The sequence below is a fragment of the Lathamus discolor genome, chromosome 5 (genome assembly GCF_037157495.1).
Source record: "Lathamus discolor isolate bLatDis1 chromosome 5, bLatDis1.hap1, whole genome shotgun sequence".
Classification (NCBI taxonomy): Eukaryota; Metazoa; Chordata; class Aves; order Psittaciformes; family Psittacidae; genus Lathamus; species Lathamus discolor.
The window spans coordinates 119087631-119107770 of NC_088888.1; the positions used below are offsets into that span (position 1 = coordinate 119087631).

The 20140-nt window shown below is 41.8% G+C and overlaps 1 long non-coding RNA gene across 2 annotated transcripts in view; it reads right to left on the bottom strand.

Annotated features, from left to right (window-relative positions):
- Positions 1–1154: 1154 nt before the first annotated feature.
- Positions 1155–20140, bottom strand: part of LOC136014519 (uncharacterized) — a 141495-nt gene continuing 122509 nt past the window's right edge. Inside the window, exons 3-5 of one of the 2 annotated variants that reach the window (XR_010612751.1) lie at positions 14062–14209; positions 8476–8616; positions 1155–1717 (exon numbers count right to left, since the gene is read on the bottom strand). This is a non-coding gene — a long non-coding RNA (uncharacterized LOC136014519). The remainder of the gene's footprint in view (positions 1718–8475; positions 8617–14061; positions 14210–20140) is intronic. The other variant, XR_010612753.1, reaches the window with a different exon arrangement.

Genomic DNA, 20140 nt, shown 5'->3' on the forward strand with positions numbered 1-20140 from the left:
GTAGGTCTAATACAACACAGATTTTTTTATACATCTTAAGAGCTGACATGAAAAAAGGCCAGCCACTCAAAGTTCAGAATACCTCAACGTTCACATCAGACTTGCTCTAAACGAAGCCAAAGGCTTCTCTCATCCCCTCCAACTCCACTGAGCAGTTTGTTATGACTCTCTGATAAAGATCAGTATCTACTGAAAGATAAGCCAGGACCACCACCAATTTGGGCCTTCAAAGCATTATACCACAGTGTGAAAGGATACGCCTGTCATGAAGGTGCCAGCTCTTGTCAGAAGGCTGTTCCTCCTATTTTTACACCAGTGGAGGACTTTCCCATAAGGCCCAGTAGCTGTAGCCTGAGCCTTTAGTTGTGTGCTGTACAATACATGATGTATATGGTCCACAGTTCTGGCATGCGTGGCCATCAGCTATGACATGTACATGGGTTCAAAGACACCTGCGTCATTCTGAACTGCAAAATCTCCACATACAGAGTTTTCAAACCAAGATAATTCCTCATGGATGGAAATGTTTTCTTCTCCTGGTGCACAGGCACGAGTAAATATGGGTAAATCTTGACTAACAAACAGCACCTAAATAAACTGCCTGCCTCAGTGGCATGTTTACAGCACAGATATAAAAGTTTGTATGAGAAAAAGGAGCATAACATCTCTGAAAATCAAGTCATTTCTTCACAAAAAAGGCCAAAAGGAATATATGCATCTACATATGTATTCATATGGGCCTAGCCAATCACCTAAGCCAAGGGTACTCTACACAGAGTAGTTTTTACTTAGGGCAAAAAGATAATGTTTTAAGCTGCAGCAGAAGTTTAATACTATGCAAGAACCACCCTTATCAATCTTACAATATATAAATGCACTGCTATCTCAATACACTGCCAGTAGCATTAGGTAAGATTACACTAATTCCCAGATATATTTCCCTTTACCTGAGTGTGTTCTTGCACACACCATGCTCAGTCTTTCAAAGTGCTTAGCCATCTAAAGTCACAGGGAGAGTGGTGAGCTCACAGTTTCTTCACCACCCAAAATCCACCTTGATTTTTGTCAGAATTAAATAGCTACCAAAAAACCCAACCACTCCAGTGCTTAAAACCCAGGTCTCAAAGACAACCACGTTATTTTTTTCCCTCCCTCCTAATACAGTAGAGACTATATTAGAACATACGTGCTTGAATGCTAGATTTATTTGGTTCTGTAGATTAAAAAGTCCTCAGGTGAGAACATTATGTACATACCCTGCTTCAAAAAGGAAACTGGTCTAACTGATCTCAAGGTCCTTCCCAATGTGAACCATTTTACAGCCCTATACAAATGAAGACCTAGATCTTTATCCAGAGACTTGGACTACTTGTGACTGTAGAACTGGAACCCATAGAAATGTAATTTGAACTTTGCATTTGTTTTGTTATCAGTAGTTCTTAATTTACTGTCTTGATGTTTTTTCTGAGTGTTTCTCTTCTGGTCACCAGTTGTTTCCCTTTTACTCACCACACCTTTGAACCTCTTGTTGTCAAAAGTTTCTAGTTTAGCATAGCTCACCACTACTCACAAATGAGTCACGTATAAGGAAAGCTCAAATATGAAGCTTCTCATAGTCTAGTCCTGTTTGAGTGGATCTGCTGTTTGAAGAGTGCTTTTCAAGGTCTCTTCAGCATTCTGCTTGGTGCTGGACCATTGCAATGGCAGACCAAAAAGCCTGTGGAGGAGAGAATTTGTTGTGGACTGTGACACAAAAGCGTAAGAAACTGGAATTGCTCATAAGTAAGTCACTGAGGAACTAAAAGAACAGGCAGGGAACCTCTGGCTGTCAGGAAATCATATATAAACTGACCTGTGCTGGATCTGGGCTACACATACAACAGACACAAATAGGGTAAAGCTGTAGTACATACACATAGTACAATGCTGTTGCTCAGATGATAACTTACACTTTACTTGTGTCTTAATCACAAGTGTGACCCCTGTAAAAGATCAATCTGCTGTATTTTAGGCCTTCCAAAACAATACTTGACATTTTTAGTCACTTCTCTATTATTAAGATGTGGGTGCAGACAATAAAAATGCCTCCATCTCCAGGATACTGCATCAAATGTCTTAGCTGAGGGCAGGCAAGCAGTTTGATCTCTAGGAGTGGCTGGAAAAGAGGGAGGACAATAGGGAACTTCAAGTCTGTCACACATCCTTAATGTAGATGAGGAAATCATCTGTGTCACATAAGGGACAGCAACATGCTTCTCTTCACTCCTCTTGGAATCAAGAACAGGAAGGAGGAGCCGAAGCAGGAGTTCTTCCTGGGCAGGTTGATTATACATTAACTTACAGGCTTGCAGCCTGGGCACAAGGTAGATCTGATCAATACTGTTTTCTGAAGAATTTATACCATCTACTCAGATGGGCAGCTCTTTCAAGAGTCATCCCAAAAGGATTGTGCTATTCCACGAAAATGGGAGCATATAAAGACAATGAGCAATTACTGTCAGTTGACTCAACTCAACTGGGCCGCAGCTACCATGCTAGAAAGTGAAGGCTTCAACGTTATCTATATGAAACACATCTCTTATGTACTTTGACAAGAGTGGTTGTTGGGATATTTCACACGAGTCACTGCTGCGCTAACACTGAATCTAAACTTTTGGGTGGACTAAGACTCCAATAACTTTACGGCATAAGCTCCCACTGAAAATATTTTGTCCACTTAATCTTCAACTGCTGATGTCCTTCACTACAGCTGTTAACACATAACAGGGAGCACAACAATATGACCAGGATGGCCTCATCCCTGTGCTGAGCGGTTTACAAACAGCAATTTTAGGAGCAATTCAGAATTTCTTGGGGTTTTCCAGCTGCTTTTAGATCACTGCTTCGACTAAGTCTCACCATGGCCTAACCAGCCTCTTTTCCCAGACAGGAACTGGAACACATGGCTTGTGGTTGCGGTAAATTAATAAGGGGGTGAAAAAGGAAAAACAAACAGAAAGGACTTTTCCCATGTGTTTTACAACACTGCAAATCTGTCCTCCATCCAGTTCATGTGCAGTGTACCATTCTCTTGCCAGTCATTCCTGTGCTCACTTGCTATATAACGCAACACTATTCATCCTCCCACCGCGAATTTTACTTCTAATGAGTTCTCTGAGTTTCAAAGGGCTAGATACTGATGATGTAAACTGGTGACACTCCATTGTAGAGTTTGAAATCAGATCCAGATTTCCTTCTAAAATATGTATTTAAATGTATGAGGAATTCCTCACTTGTAACATACCTAGCCTTAAGCCGTAATTATTGTCTCTATTTGCATAAGAACCTTTACACAGCTATGTAATAAAACTGCTCAGGAAAGTAGTATCTTGACAGACTGAGTTTCACTTTACATAAGTATATCACAAATTAGACACAAAATTCATGCCTTGGGAAAAGATAATAGAGCATTATAAATTTCTAAAGTGCATCACTTTTCAAAGGTGAAAGATTGCCACTAAAACATAGGATTTCCTGAAACAAGTTTTACAAGAAAAGAATCCTGTGATGTATTTTTAAACTACATCCTCATCACTATCATTTGTCAGTACAAGTAGCATTTTATGTGGTGTGCCTGTTTCTTCATAATTACCAGCGGAATATCCCTGGAAACCACTTCTCATTCATTTCCCCTGGCCTGAGGAGTGTGAGCAGAACTGACACTGTGAAACATGCTGTGAAGAAGCACAGAGACTCTTCTTCCTTCTTTGGCAAAGCTTGGGTCAGTCTGTGGTTCGCGCAGTCCGAGAAACCATTTAAGCATCACTCAAAATTACAGTGATCAAGAGCTGCATTTCAGCAGAGGAAACCCAGAAGGCTGTGTAACTCGTTTTCCCACAGTCCATGAATCCAAAGCTTAAATCTTAGTGTATTCTCACCTTCTGCTTTCATGCAGCTGATCAGCATTTGTAACCAGTCTGTTGAATATCAAAGGATAGGCAACCTCTTCCCCTCAGTGTGATTTTAAGTAGGTGAAACAAACTACCAACTGCCGAAAGTTCACCAGAATACATTGGGGAAGTTATTTAACTTGTAAATAAAGGGCCTTGCCATGGCGCTTTACAATCACTCTGGCTTTGCTAGCCCCTTGGATGCCCAGGCCTGCATGTTCTCAGAGATCTCCTGTAGGCGAAGTATGAGATCAGGCTCTGGGACTTAATCCAAAAGTCCACTGAAACCCATGGAAATAGTTCCACTCATTCATTGCAGTTAGCATGGGAAACCAAGTCTCTCCAAATGCACCTGAAGTATATCCGCAGTCAAGTACTTAATCTCCATGTATATAGCTTAAAACCATAGGTGTCCTGTTAGTCATATTCTGTGCATTTACCATAACATCACAAGATCCACTCTTCATCCAAGATGTGACTTCAGCAGATGATAATTGTTGGCAGTAAAAACATGCATTATGGTCATGCCCAAAATTCATGTTTGCTATGCCAAGCATTACATATAATTAATTTGTACGTGATGTGTAATTTGTCCCATAGACTTTATCATGCCTTCTTCTCAACTGTTCTTTAGTGCTAGCCACTACACCATGACTAAAAATAGTATTTGTTGACAGGTTTATAATGCACAAAGGCTGGTCCAACCCTAGAACAGCCATTTATAATAAATACTGTACTCAGGCTTCATCAATTCTGTGAAAATGGTGCTTAATAAACCACAATGTATAACTTGAAGGGAAACTAATGAAATAACTTGCTACTGATAAGCTGTAATTGCTGCATGCCTTCAAACGTGCTCCACCAGCTTCTCACATACCACCTCTTCCTTCTGCTGATCAGCAATCTGTTCTGTGCAGCCATTTAGCAGAGTCACTTCTGAGACCAAAGGCAATCCATGCACACCAATGTACACTTAGCCACCAAAGACAGAAATAAAGCAACACAACAATGGCCATCCTCTCCTGTAAATACACTGCTTGACTTCATGAAACATATGTGTGATTAGCTTGCACAACTAGATGCGGAAAAACAAGTGAAAAATGGTACTAAAACAGGCAAAAAATGGGGAAGCTTCCCTTAAGAAAAGATCATTTTTCCCCTCTCAGCATTGGATTTTATTCTGCGATTCACACATGCATTTTTAGTCTCTTTTTTAGCTTTATACTTTTCTCTCTAGGAAGAAATAAAAGGCTGAAAAAGAGGACATCCATGCAGTGACTGTCGTGGTTTAAACACAGTCAGCCACGCAGTCTGTCTCTCACTCGCCTCCCCCCTGCTCCCGGAGGGATGGGGAGGAGAACTGAAAGGATGCAACTCCCACGGGTTGAGATAAGAACAGTCCAGTAACTAAGGTATAGCACAAACCACTACTGCTATCACCAGTAATAATAATGATAAGGGAAATTACAAGGGAAGAGAATACAACCGCTCACCACCTGCCAACTGATACCCACCCCGACTGAGCAGTGATCTCGCCTTTCCGGGTAACTGCCCCCAGTTTATATACTGGGCATGACGTGCTGTGGTATGGAATACCTCTTTGGCTAGTTTGGGTCAGGTGTCCTGTCTCTGCTTCCTCCCGGCTTCCCCTCCTCCCTGGCAGAGCATGAGGCTCAGAAAGTCCTTGGTCAGGCTAAACATTACTGAGCAACAAGTAAAAACATCGGTGTTATCAGCGCTGTTCCCAGACTGAAAGTCAAAAACACTTCACTGCATCAGGTACTGAGAAGGAGAAAAATGACTGCTATGGCTAAACCCAGGACAGTGAGTTAAAAAAAGGATGTGAGAAAGTTATCCTAAATTTCAAATTGAGATACTTTTAAACCCCTCTTTGAGAGGCTGTTCCTGACCTTCTTCTTTTGTCCCTCCCAAATTTTACCTAAAGGCTGCAATAAAGGGAAGGTATGCTAAGGGATTATAAAATATGAGTATTTCATACAGGCACAAAATAAAGTACTTACAGGTACATGGATACCTTCAGTTGCCTCATGAAGGAGCTGGTGAAATTGCTACGGGCTCCAAATTCAGTGATTTATGGTAATGGGAAACTATACAATATGCTCTTGAAATGCAGTTTGAAATGATTGATAAAGCTTTAGTCTGACTGAACACATACAGTAGATAGATTAAGTGTCTGGCTTATCTGTCTGGTCCTGGGTGTTCATCAGTCAACCTAACTAACAAGCTAAAACTCAGGATTGTGGTCAGCAAGTTCATATTCGTCTAAAAATATGGGGTCTGCAGTGAGCTCTTTCACACAAAGAGAGCACACTGAATTCGTTTAATGCTTGCTTACCCCTACTAATGCTCTCCAGCTAGGAAAGGCAAGAACCGCGGACTTGAGAAGCAAGCTCACCCCTTGCATTTACTTCCCCCTTCATTACTTTTTAACATCGTTTTAAGTAACAACTGCTGAAACCCATTAACAAAATCATTTTACAGTGCCAGAAATCTCAATAGCTCATAAAATTGCATTATGAAGCATGTTAAATTTTGCTCAAGTCAAATGCAATTTAATAGCTTTTAATCAAAACACTGGCATTTTCTGTGTGGCTAGTTGCCTTCCAGCTCAGTACACAAACCAGCTTCAAAGTAAACACCCAGCTCATAAAGGTGAAGTGAGGTAAGAAATGTGTGGTGTAGAAGGTCTAGGTACAAACTCCCAGCTGGTGTAAAGCAGTAGAACACCACAGCTCGCAGCAAATCCCAGCTGCCATAGCTACGAAGGCAAAAGGAGTACCTGAAGAATCAGTGACTTTACTATTAAGTCTGATTTTTCTAATGTAAAGGCTGTACTATCAATATTTTCATAGGTAAAACAAGTGATTTAAGCTGGATTCCAAGCTAAAGAAAAAGTAAAGTATCTGCTATGGACCATACGAAGCATTCAGGACAAGAGGAGCCCATTCTGGAAGATCAGCTTCTCCCCCTCTCCCATTCACTACATTGGGGGAAGGAATTAAAAACTATAAAGTACAACAAATACAAAGGATCAATGAACTCCAACCCCTTTTGCTGTTAATCCGTGCTGAGCTTCAAACAAGCCTGTGGAAGGACAAGACCTGAAAAGGTATTTGCAATACAAGAGGCAATGGACACAAAAGTATATGCTGCTAATTAAAAACGTAAAATTATATCACAATGACTTTAAATGAGAATGATCTCAGTCTAATCACATAATACTTCCTTTTGTGCTCTGGGTCACGCCGTCACTCAGATGCAGCATTCAGGAAGCACATTTCATTAGACTAAATAAAGCTTCAATCATGTGTAAAATTTCCAACTTGAATAGGCAGCTATCATATCATTCATCAGTCTAGATGTATTTAATGGGTGTAATTTCTTCCTCATATTTCTGTGTTGATTGTTTCGTTTCCATTATAGAAATCTGTCAAGATTGCTCTTTTTGCTGTTCTTCTGGGCAGGATAAATAATGCTTTTTAATATATAACCCAAACACATTCCTTCCTGTGTGTCAAAAAAACCTGGGTGTCTGAGATAAATTTAAACCAAAACACAGAGAGAAACACCACCAGAACAACACACACAACCCCCCTTCCAGGAATCAGATGATACTGCCCATACTTGCATGTCTTACAATAAATAATTATGCTTAATCAAAAACGAATTGAGCAGTCTTGTTTAAATACAACAGGCCCCTGGGGGTTCTGACACTGTTTCTACAGTTCAATGCGAAGGGATTATTTTTAACATATGACTTGAAAGCAAAAGACAACACATACGAGCCCATTTCCATCCCTCGCTTCCTTCTTCTCCCTTTTCCACCCAGCTATCTGGTGGTAAGCAGTACAATAAAACCTTGCACCTTTAAAATTTCAGATGAATGGGACGAATTAATAATTTGGGAAAGATCCACAAACTCATCAGCAGGCAACCATAGCACAGAGTGTAGCCTTCCAGCACTAAATCTTAGCCTTCTAGCCTGATTCTGAAAAGAAAATGTTGTCTTCTAGATACTTATCTTACAATTTGGATGCACAGTTACCTTCCTCATCAGAGGAAAAATTAGCACAACCTATGTATACTTCTGGGCTAAGTACCTGTTCAAACTTTCCACATTGATAATACAATTCAACAGTTTCCCATCCAGCATCCTTCCCCCATCATGCTTTTCTTTTCCTATTTATTCCTTTCTCTGCCTCCATGGAGGACAGAAATGCAAAACATCACATTGGGACTGGACTAGACAGGCTAAGCCTTCCCTCCTCTGACCAGCTTAAACCTCAGTTCTGCTCCTTTTATCTTCCCTCTTCTTCATATGCATTTCATCCATCTGTTGCTTTCTCTTATGACCTGGGTCACTAATCTGTAATGAGATCTGTTCTGGTGCATGAGGCTCAGCAGGATCACACAACAACTTCTATTTCAGAAACCCGTAAGTCTAACTGGGTCCAGCACCTTGCAGACTCATTCTTACTTACACAGCCACATTGGTGGAGGAAAATACAAAGAACCTTACATTTACCTTTTCAGATGTGTGAAAATGCATGTTTCAGAATCCCAGATTAAGCAGACTGGATGGGACAGGGGATTTATCCATCAGGCTATTGCAGCTGCAACCATAGCTGTCTCCAAGCCAGTGATCTGAAGCCCATGGCGTGGAGTCCTGTTAAAAATCAAATAGTAAAAATACTGACTTAGTAACATCTCTTTTTGGTCACAACTTCTAGCAAAGACCAGTTATTTCGGATGTCACGACTCTTTTTGAGGTTGGGATACCACGGAAGGAGAGTAACTGGCAGCAGCATTGATTACACAGCCTGAAGAGGCCTTGATTCTGTCCTCACGGTGGAAAGAGCTGGTAGATTTAAGTTGTGAAAGGAAAAAACACGCAACTATGGCAATTATTTGGCTGCAACAGAAACCAGGAGAAATTCCAGCAACTACACTTCCAACCTGAATGAGAAGAAAAAGTCAGATGTGAAACTCTAAGGACCACCTTTCTGGGCACGATAAGTAGGTACAGTTCAGATAACTTCTGTGATACCACAACTACTCATCGTTTTGATACCAGACCTAATGTTCATTCAAGCCAGGTGTAAGATTCTGGTGGCTCCAGCAGATGCTGAATTGGAGAATATTGCTCAATATCCAGAAGTAGAAAGAATCCTCCATAGATTGGAACCACTATTCCAGGCACATAGAGGCTGGGACCACTTTTCAGCTCTGCCAAAAGCTTCCTGTGTGACCTCCTGTTAATTTTGTCTGGCCAAGAAGCTCACAAAGATTTTAAACACCTAATGAAGTTTATAGGCCACTGCCTCTGTGCCATAATTCCCATAACACAACGCAATAGTACCTAGGAATCCTTTCAGTGTGAAAGTTTTTAAATGGTCACGATAACTGCTTTTTCCCTCTTTTGTGGTAAAGTGAGAGCAGGCATAAATTTTCCTCCTCTGTAAGATGTGACATCAATTTGGACAAGATTGATTTTAAATTAATCCATTTCATACTGTCCTCCTCTGATAAGAGCTCTTCATCAAAGGGATGTCTAACTTCCACAGAAGAGAAGCTTATGCTGTTGTGGATGAAGAAGAACTGATAAAGACCTGCCTCTAAAGGGAAGTCTGCATCTTTTATCTCCATTATAGGGTCACTTTCAGAATTGTATGCATGAGTAGAGCATTTAAAATACAGATCAGCTGCAACCTGGCACATACAAAGGGTTTCTTGCACTCGGTATCTCAGCATCTTTAATCTCAACATCTTCAGATTTCAAATCATCACACAAGTCATGAAGCACGTACTTTTTCCCCCCGTGTTTCCATTGTCTTCAGTGTCCATAAGGCATCTGAAAATTCCCACCCAGAGTCCCGCTCTGTAATTAAGCCATGGCAGAGGATTTAGAAGTCAAGGACTGGAGCATGATCTCAGCATTACATGGGCATTCCAGAAGGGAATACTCAGGGCTAGAGACTTTCCTTCTCAAGAGTTGCTCAAAAAGAGCAGCTTTCCTCCTTAACTCAGCATGTATTCATAGTTTTATTCCTCTTAACATTTTTTGTTAGACAGCATCTACAGGCTCCAATCATAGCTGAGGTCTTGCTGCCTTTAGGCAACCAGAGATATTTAGGCATCGAATTAGCTTTCCAGCTTGGACATATCAGAGAGATGCTAATGTCTTTTCAGGACAATCTTTGCAGGTCATAGCCGTTTTTCCCAAAGGCTAACAAGAGCGTTGTCATTCACTTCAGTGGGCACAAGATCAAATCCAGCATTACCATGGATGCATTTCCCAAAATGTTCTAACCCGATAAAAATACTTCTGCTCTCTAAGGAGAGTCAGGAATGAGAATGTTAGCAGAGGAGTTCATAAACACAGTCCCAACGCAAAAGAGCTCTGCTTCAGCCTCAAGCTCTCAGCTCATCTGTTTCTCTCATTACGCCCAGTAGATACAAAACCGTTTTACTTGTCATGAGCAAAAAAGGGTTAATGCAAGCTGGAAGTTATTTACAGTTAATAGCAGTGGAAAGATTGCAGAGCAGCTTGGTCCAGTATCTAATAACAAAAATAGTTTCTTGTAAAGAGACTTGAGGGCAGAGGCTCTGCAAGTTCTTCACATTTTTTATGCTGCTTCTTCAAGAAACAGCACAAAATGCCAGTAATCCCAGCATTTGGGGATAAAGTTTTCCATAGCTTTCTGGTGACCTTGACAATAAGGAAATCAATGACTGGTAATTATAAAGAGGGAGAGGGGGAAAGTTGGCCCAACCTGTCACCAGTTCATCAACTGTGCTTTTTTGACTAGCATATTTAGGGAGAAAAGAATTTGGCCTATTTTAAGTGTGCAAGGACACTGGAGAGAGCACTAGCACACAGTTAGAGTAACTCGTTTGCTTTTAAATCCTGACGGTCATCTCTGAAAACAAAGGTCAGGAGATGATATAGAGGTACCCCTAAGCTAAGTTCTCAGCTCTAATATAGAAAAATACAACTAAATTTTACAAATCACTTACAATTCAACTCAATCAACGGCTCTAAGAATAGTTTCATTGAGCCAGTGATGCTACTTATCAGCATCTGAGAAACTCTTGCAGAGTAAGAACAAGAAAGCAGCTTCAGCTTTATGTATTCAAAGCAAGACAACACTGAGAATCCGGTGACCCTGCTTAAGAACATTTCTGCAGTGCCTAAAGCTTCAGTGGCCACATTAGTATAGAAGAATCTGAGCCTATGCTCAGCAGAATCAATTCAGAGTGTGCTATTAATCTCAGTGCATATTAGACACAGTATTAAATCAAAACTGTAAAGGCATTTAGGTATCTATTTCCTATTGAAATCAAAGGTTTGGGCTTTTGTCCTTTACAGCAAGTAATGGTTAGGTCAGAGAAACGTAAGAGGAATAAAAAGCCTAACTCAAAAGGCTTAGTTTCTAGGAGTACTGCTCTCTAGCAGCCAACTGTACCACTGTTTGGGACCCCTGATCTTTATTTCTGTCAGATTAAAATATGCAGTACTTGACCCAGAGAGCAGCAAATTAAGCTCAGGGCATTCATCCTTTACCTCTGTTCCTGCAGTACTCCTCCTCCCAGTGACAGAAACAGCTCTTTGACCTGGCAGATACAGTGCTATCACCAAGAACTTAATATGCAGTTAAGAACTCAAGGCATTTCTCCAGTTGAATCTCTGTCTCCCAGTGTACATTTGCATGGTCCCTTTCTTTGCTCTGAGACCTCTGAATACAACAATAATGATGATGAGGCAGCAAATCACTGACAAAATACAGCTCAGCTCCAAATCGCAGTGTAGTTTTCATAGGTGTACAAACTTCATCCTGCTCTTCAAATTTCCCAACATAGAGACAAGATGTCTGCAGCCACTTATGCCCAATGGTCTACAGAAATGGTACAGAACTGCCACATTTTGACATTTCCAAAACATCCAGCTGCATAACCGAACAAATGGTAGGTTTTTCTGCCTCACTTTGCCCCCTCTTCTCTTGATTGCTTTTATTCCTCTTGTTATCAAACAGTTAGGAGGAAGTTCATTTGTGACAAAGATCTGGGTTAGGCCTTTCTCCGAAAAATTCCCACTGGTCTGCCTTCGAGGCTAATAAAAATGCTTTATTGTTTCTTCTGTTGATCCTCCGAACTGGTCAGCAACCCCCTGGGGCACAGTTAGTGCAACAAGTTCAGCTTTGAGTGCCTGGTGTCTCATACACAGCTCTTGTTAGGAATAAGTTTCCTGTTACAGAGGAGCAGTCCTGCCGGATAGCTGTGCAATTTATTTACTTATTTGATTCCTCACCTATTCTTGTCCGTGTTTAGAGGAGAGCTCACAACGACAAAGCCTGGTTTTCCACAACGTGTTTTTTGCCAAGCGTCCAAAAGAATTCCACCATATATTGGAAAAATAGAGCTGGTTCCCACTGCTGGTTCCTACCTCTGCCTGCACTCAGAGCATCACCTCTCAAATTTCTTTATATGGTTCAGATAGAGATTTAAATTTAACTCTAATCTACATACTTTATATGGAATTATTAGCCAAGAAAATGTTAAAAATGCAGCAAATGGAAACTGAAGCCCAAAAAAGAAATTACTGAATGTATTTCTGCTTTTATCACTTTCTGTTATTTTACAAGCAGCAGAAAAATGTGGTTTTAATTGTCCGGCATGCAAAAATTAAGATTGAGGGCTCATGCAGATACTGAGGCACAAGCAGACAGCGCGCTGTTACATCCTTATGAAGCGGGTGTTTCCTCATATGAGATACTCAACAGCACAAAGGACCACTTCTCTGCCTCCTGCAATGAGCAGTCTTATGCCACAGGTAGCCTTTCAAATTTCCCTTTGACTTCAGGTGGTGTAGTGAAACACTGATGTGCTTTTGACACAAGTTCACCAAGTTCAATAGGAATGGTCCCACTAACTTCAGAGGGGTTTGGAACTCCCTCAGTATAAATAAGGATGGCAGAATGGCAGGAAAAAACACAAATGAACTATTTAAAGCCAAGAAAAAAACCCATTGTGGTTCAACACATCTGAAAAAAAGAAAATAAGATCAAACCCATCCTTCTGGAACAGGATAGAATCTATTTTGCTCTTACCTGTACCTGTACCTAGTATCAGTTTCATGTCTTTAGCTTCTATACATACATGGGAACAAGAAGTAATAACAATCTTACTTCTTTCAAGACTCTGAACAAAATCCTGGTCCGACTGAAGGCAACAGAAGCTTTTTATTGATTTCTATGAAACCAGAACTTCAACCCCTGAGAAGAAACTGCAACTCCCATTTAAAAGCAAAAGATCTGTCAAGAAAACTGGCACAAAAACATAACTGAACAAAGTACACAAGGGATTTCAAATGAGATTAGAAGCATTGTTTTGACCTTGTGGCTTTCAGAGGGGTGTGAGAAAAACACAGTAACAGCACAAGAAGCCTTTGCAAACTGGGCAGCTGAGACAGACAGTTTAAACGAATTGGAAAAGCAAGTCTAAACGGAAATGGAGTGAAAGGAAAATACATCTCCATCTAGGGTGAAAGGAATAAAGACCAATAATCATTGGGATTCAGCTTTGTTTCTGTGGTAGGTGCTCTAAAATCCATGTTGGAGGAGCAGACAGAAAGGTCATGGAAGTCAGAATTATTATATGAGAAAGGAAGTAAGGAACAATGGGCTCAGAGAAGTCATGACAACTGAAGGATTGGTGGTCTTTGCTGTGAAAGAATGGGTGGCCTTTATTGATGGGCTCTTTCTATAGAGATGAATTACTGTGTGCAATATCTATACAGACCAGAAGTGCACTGGTAACAGACTTGCTGAATTATTTGCTGTAGATAAACTAAGTATTCTTTCCTGATTTTGATTTTAAGCAAGTCTAATTACTGCTGTAATATGTCTTACAAACCCCAGGCCAACAAAGCACATACATATGGTTCTTAACTGCAGCCACATGAGAAGTCCCTTTAGCCCCAGTGGGACTATATATGTACTTAAACTGAGCAGAAGGTTATGTTTCACAAAGAACAAGATCCACACGGATCTAAGCACGTGAGCAAAGAAGTCACATGAAAAAGATACAGAGACGGCAGAGTTCACAAACAAACCTCGGATGTCTAACGTCAGTTCTGCTGCAGCGCCGGTCATTCCTCCATGACTTAGTTTCCCTTCCCACGCCATCCTTTTCCTACTTCACTTATTAAGATTTCTAGCTCCTTGGAGCAATGTGGCCTTCCTCCTACATCTGTATTTCACCTATGACAAAGGAGACTTGATGAGCTATAATCATTAATCAATGGTTCCCAAATTATGGGTTATTCATTATTCGCAGCTTGTGACTGATCGCTAAATAAAAGAGCAAGTCAAAACAAGCAGTAAAGAAGAGAGTATAGGCGTTAGTGAATCTTTTGCTTATACTGAGTTGTTCATATGAAGATACTTCACCTGCAGCAACATGAGCAAAACCTTCTACACCCATTTCCACAAGAATGACTGAAGCAGGTGAAAAAGGGTGGAATATTTGCCACGATACTCGGAGATGCAGTTGCAGTAAAAGCCCTGCTGCAACTAAGAGTAAAAGGTGGGCTCCAGTGATGCTTACTAACTTCGGGTTTAGCATGAGACGCGCAGTCATAGGTGGGAAAGCTTGGTAGACTCAATCTTCTGTTGGGAACAAAGCTGTTTGTTGCAACAGCGAAAAAAAGAAAGCACACAAGGACTGGGAGGTTTCTGTTTGTAGGACAAAACTGTGGGAATCTGTGGGTGTGTAGTATGCTGAGGTTTGAACTTGGGAACTGTGAATGTAATCTCGACATCCAAGACTAGTCATGTGCAGAAGGAGCCAACACCACAGACCACCTAATCTCTTGAAAAGCCCGAGCCGGAGCTGTCGCCCACAGCGATACAATCCATCCTCATGCCACGACATCTCTCAGTTCTCAGTCTGGCTATGTGCAGACTTACGATTATCTGTCCCATTATCCATCAGGACTTATTCAGTTTCTTTCTATACCTCCAGTGACTTCAAATACATGATTAGCAATACGATGTAGACAAGTGTTTTTTTCCCCCTCCCAGCATCCCCCTCCGTTTTATTTTTGGTCAGGAAATGCCAGCCCTTGTGAGTCTCTCATAGAAAATGAATGGGAAATCTGCAAATTCCTGCAAACACCCACAAACTTTCTCATGATCTCTTGTTGCTTTTTCAATGGATGGTCCTTTGCAACTCCGAGAAGCCTGGGCTGCTGAATACAGCGATCATATTGTGCCAGCCTGTGAAATGTGGGGTTGTTTCACGAGGCAAATGCCCACACCTGGAGCTGGGCAAGCACACAATCGCTTCAGTCTAACAGAGAAACTCTGACTTTTGTCTTTCTTTGGGGTTTTTGTTTGATTTCTTTTACTTTTTAAAAAAGAGGCAACCAACAACGCACAAATACGGATTTGTTGAGCACGGGATTTTACAGCATAATCCTTGTTAAGGCACACTAAAAGCAAAGGCTGATCTTGCACTGCTAGTCCTTGAGAGGGTCCTGCTGGAGGTTTTCTGGAGTGCTGAGCTTCGATTTCTTAGCCTCAAGTCTCAAGTCTCCAGCGAGTCCTAAAAATAGCATCACCAAGCCCTCTCGTACTTGGCACTGAAGGAACCTAAATCATATCACTGTGGAAGAGCACTGTGATACGGTTTCACCCAGTGACTCAAACATCAATCCCGCAGCTCCCAGCTCAGCCAAGTGTCTGCTTGAGAAAGACACCACATCTTGACCGGAATAGAGAAGAATGGGTGAAACCACAGTGGGGAAATCTAGCAGCGGATTCATCTGCAAGTCTCCAAAAATGCCTACGAGTTATTGGAAGATAGCATGTGACAGATTATCCTGCCTGGAACTGCTCAAAGGGAACCAGGTGGAATACAGCGAAATCAGTCCTTTCGGGCTGTATGAACAGGCCAAGCTCCCCCAAACCCTCAGCCAGATGACCCCAAGATACCCTTACAGATTCATCAGCAATTCAGCAGCAGCCAGAACAAGGAGGAAATTGGGGGCCTTATTAAAGACCAGCCAAAGCAAAACAACCCAAAGACTTGGTCGCCACTGCCAAAAAGCTGTTTTCACAAGTCAGGAATCCTCATCACGCACTGCCTCACTTGCCCCTCATTTGCCCACATCCGCTGAGTTTACAAATGAACCTATTAGGAGGCATGAGTTCCTATTTTATCTGCCGGGGCAGGGGGAAGGATGGTAACAAAAGGAGGCTGTGAGTGAATGAATATGCCAATGCTCCTTTTGGTTTTACTGGCATGTCATTATATTTCAAAATAGAACTTGATTCTTTAAGTAAACAAAGCATAATATGGAGGTTTCTGTGTAAACACAGGACTGTACTTGTGGTGTTACGATACCAGATTTCATGATCAAGAAGTTTCTCATTCAGCTCATCTAATCAGCCAGAACAAACCTGCAGCCAGTAGACTTTAATTATAATTGCATCTAATTGATTCTCTTTCCTTGTTTTCTTTCTTTTTTTTTTTTTTCTAAAGCTGTGGTATTGTGATGCTGCATCAACAGCAGTTCTTGACACAGGAATGCACATTAGGGACTCTAGGGTAGGAAACGGAAAGAACCATATGAGTAACCATCTCTTACCCACTACTTTGTTTGCTTGCTATTCATTTCCATTAGGAATGCTCGGAGGCACCAGCAAAGTGAATGTGAACAGTCGTCTCTCTCCTGCCTTTGAGGGGAGCCCATGTCCATGCAGGGAACAAGCAGGGAAGCTGGGCCCCAGCATCTATGAGGAGAGCTGAGTCATGGGTTCCTCAGTTGGTGGTAACACTGAGAGCCAAGCAGTGCTGGCCATGGCCAGATACCTCATTAATCATCACTGGCAGAAAGAGAGGCACCTTGAGGCTTACACAACAAATAAGTGGGGATTGTCAAAATCTAACACTGAAAATGTGGGCACCAGTCAGGAATTCACATCCTTCTCTCAAGCAATCTTTGCATGAACCATTCAAGGCAGTACAGAGCCCCTGTGACAGTTGAAAATCATACCCAGATTGCTTGACTCACCCTTAGAAGTCTTCTTCTTCCCTTAGCGCAATAGCTAACATAACCACCAATAGCTAAATGAATTAAGATCCTAAGCCATCTTTTCAAAGGATTTTGGCATAATATCACATTAAAACAATGGGATGTAGGTTCTTAATTCATTTTTCATTTTCGAGAATGAGCAGAGGATTAACAAGGATCATGCTACAAACACACTTATGCTTTTTGCACATAGTTAAGGCTTGTTCTCTGGATATGTTGTGTCAGTCTCTTGACCTCTGTGTGTATGAAGATGACACACAGGATTCACGCACACTCCCGGTGTTTCTGTCTGGCCATTCTAACTGGCCCCTAATCAGTTAAAACTGCCTTTTTTCAGAAGAGTTTTCTAAAAAACCATGAAAAACAATAGACATTGAGAATCAGAGTTTGGCTTCATCATATAGCGCTATAAAACCCCCCAGGACTCTCAACAAAGATGTCAGTGACTCAACAGCTCTCAGTAACCACTGCAAAGTAAACATTAGATGGTAATTGCTACGTAGGGGTTGAGCATCTGCTAAGAGGAACCATATTTTCATTGAACTATGATTCTAACAAAGCAATCACTCCCCAGCAGAAATATGGCTGAAGGGCAATACTTCAAATGTGGAGTGTGTTGATATACAGCAGCCTCCCCTCATACCCAAAACACAGTGTGCCTGACTATATATAAATAACAGAAGGGTTTTGTTTTGAAAGAGGATGTTTCACAATAAAAGATATTTTTTAAAACTCAACAGTTTTCCTGTTACTTCTGTGGGATTAAAATATCCCAGAATGGTTTGGGTTGGAAAAGACCTTAAAATCACCCAGGTCCAACCCCCTGTCATGAGCAGGGACACCTTCCACTAGACCAGGTTGCTTCAGGCTCTGTCCAACCCAGACTTGAACACTGCCAAGGATGGAGCATTCACAACCTCCCTGGGCAACCCATTCCGGTGCCTCACCACCCTTACAGTAAAGAACTTCTTCCTTATATCTAACCTGAACTTCCCCTGTTCAACTTTGAACCATCACTCCTTGTCCTACCACAACAGTCCCTAATGAAGAGTCCCTGCCCAGCATCCTTAGAGGCTCCCTTCAGACACTTGAAGCTGCTCTGAGGTCTCCATGCAGCTTCTCTTTTCCAGGCTGGGCAGCCCAATTTTCTTAGCATATATCGTGTCCCTAAAGCACTGTGCTGGCAAATGACTGAGGGTAACTTCTTATCATAGAATCATAGAATCATAGAATAGTTACGGTTGGAAAGGACCTCAAGATCATCTAGTTCCAACCCCCCTGCCATGGACAGGGACACCTCACACTAAACCATCCCACACAAGGCTTCATCCAACCTGGCCTTGAACACTGCCAGGGATGGAGCACTCACAACCTCCCTGGGCAACCGACTCCAGTGCCTCACCACCCTAACAGGAAAGAATTTCCTCCTTATATCCAATCTAAACTTCCCCTGTTTAAGTTTTAACCCATTACCCCTTGTCCTGTCACTACAGTCCCTGACGAAGAGTCCCTCCCCAGGATCCCTATAGGCCCCCTTCAGGTACTGGAAGGCTGCTATGAGGTCCCCACGCAGCCTTCTCTTCTCCAGGCTGAACGGCCCCAACTTCCTCAGCCTGTCTTCATACGGGAGGTGCTCCAGTCCCCTGATCATCCTCGTGGCCTCCTCTGGACTTGTTCCAGCAGTTCCACGTCCTTTTTATGTTGAGGACACCAGAACTGCACACAATGCTCCAGGTGAGGTCTCACAAGAGCAGAGTAGAGGGGCAGGATCACCTCCTTTGACCTGTTGGTTTGACTTACACCATGCAGCGAAGGTGCAGCCTAGTGACAAATCAATACTGGAAGCCCACATGCAGAAAAACCCTCAGCAGGAATCATTAGCCAGGATGTGGCTGTAAATGTACGCAGCCATCCTACATCCCTGTGCAAGTGAGCTCCTGTGGTCTGGTGAGATGTCTCTGTGTCACATGCCACACTGCCTCCTGCTCTGTGGTTACTGCGAGTAAAACCAACTTACACAGCATCGCACTGTTAGTGCAGTCCTGCCTGTCATCTTTGAAGCAAATGCCCATTCCTGGGAAAATGCACTCTGTTTGGTAACTCAAACTCCTAAAAGAAAGCTTCTTTTGATGGTAAAGCTATGGTAAACCGGAGGAGTGTTTGCTCTCTGCCATAATCTCAGATAATAGAGCCAGTTTTCTAAACAGATCTGAGCTTTGGGAGTCAGCTATTCCTGTCAGACCCAGATTCCTCGTAGCAAGAATGCTTGCAATCCGTGCGACTCTCTGTCCCAGGACAGTATGGCTGTATAAACAGAGGAATGCAGTAGGATTATACTGAAATTTCACATCATACTCTCACAGAATCCAGCCTCCATAGCTCTAGCTATCCACTTTTACCTGTGTTATCTGGGAAATACAGCTACAAGAGAAAGAAATCACTGTGCTGCTATTCTGCATGATAAGAGAAAGAATGCGAGTTTAAACCAGGCCATATTAAACAGTGCACTTTCTTATTTTTATAACATGTTGTGCACAAGTATATAGCACACTGGATACATGCAGGTGCTAAGACAAGTCTGGAAAGCCACCCAAGTTTTTGCATACCCACTTGAGTACCTGGAGTAGTACTCCGGAAACACTGAGAACTCCAGTTCCCAGTGGAGAAAAAAGGCAGAGCCCCTAAAACCCAGGTGAACAAGCACCTACTGAAAACCACAAATCTTCACAATTAGACACCTAAATGTCTCATCTAAATCTGCTTCATGGTGCCAAAATTTAAGCACTTGTTTTTGCAAACTCAGTGACAGAATTGTAGCATTTATGCAATCGTATAAGCAACGTCAGCACTAAATGTTAAAATCAGTGGCTTTTTCTTCTCGACATTTCTTAAATACACACACAATTTCAAAGATTAAATTGTGCTTTCCAGCATAAACATCACAATTACTGCATTCAAGTTCTTCCACCACAGCTTTCACTAAATGAAACTTTCATACCTCCCTTCCAATCAGGAGAATCAAATTCTACTCTGAAATGTCAATAGAGGAAGAACCCCTGCGTTTAGTGAACAAGAGTTTTTTAGGTTGGCTATG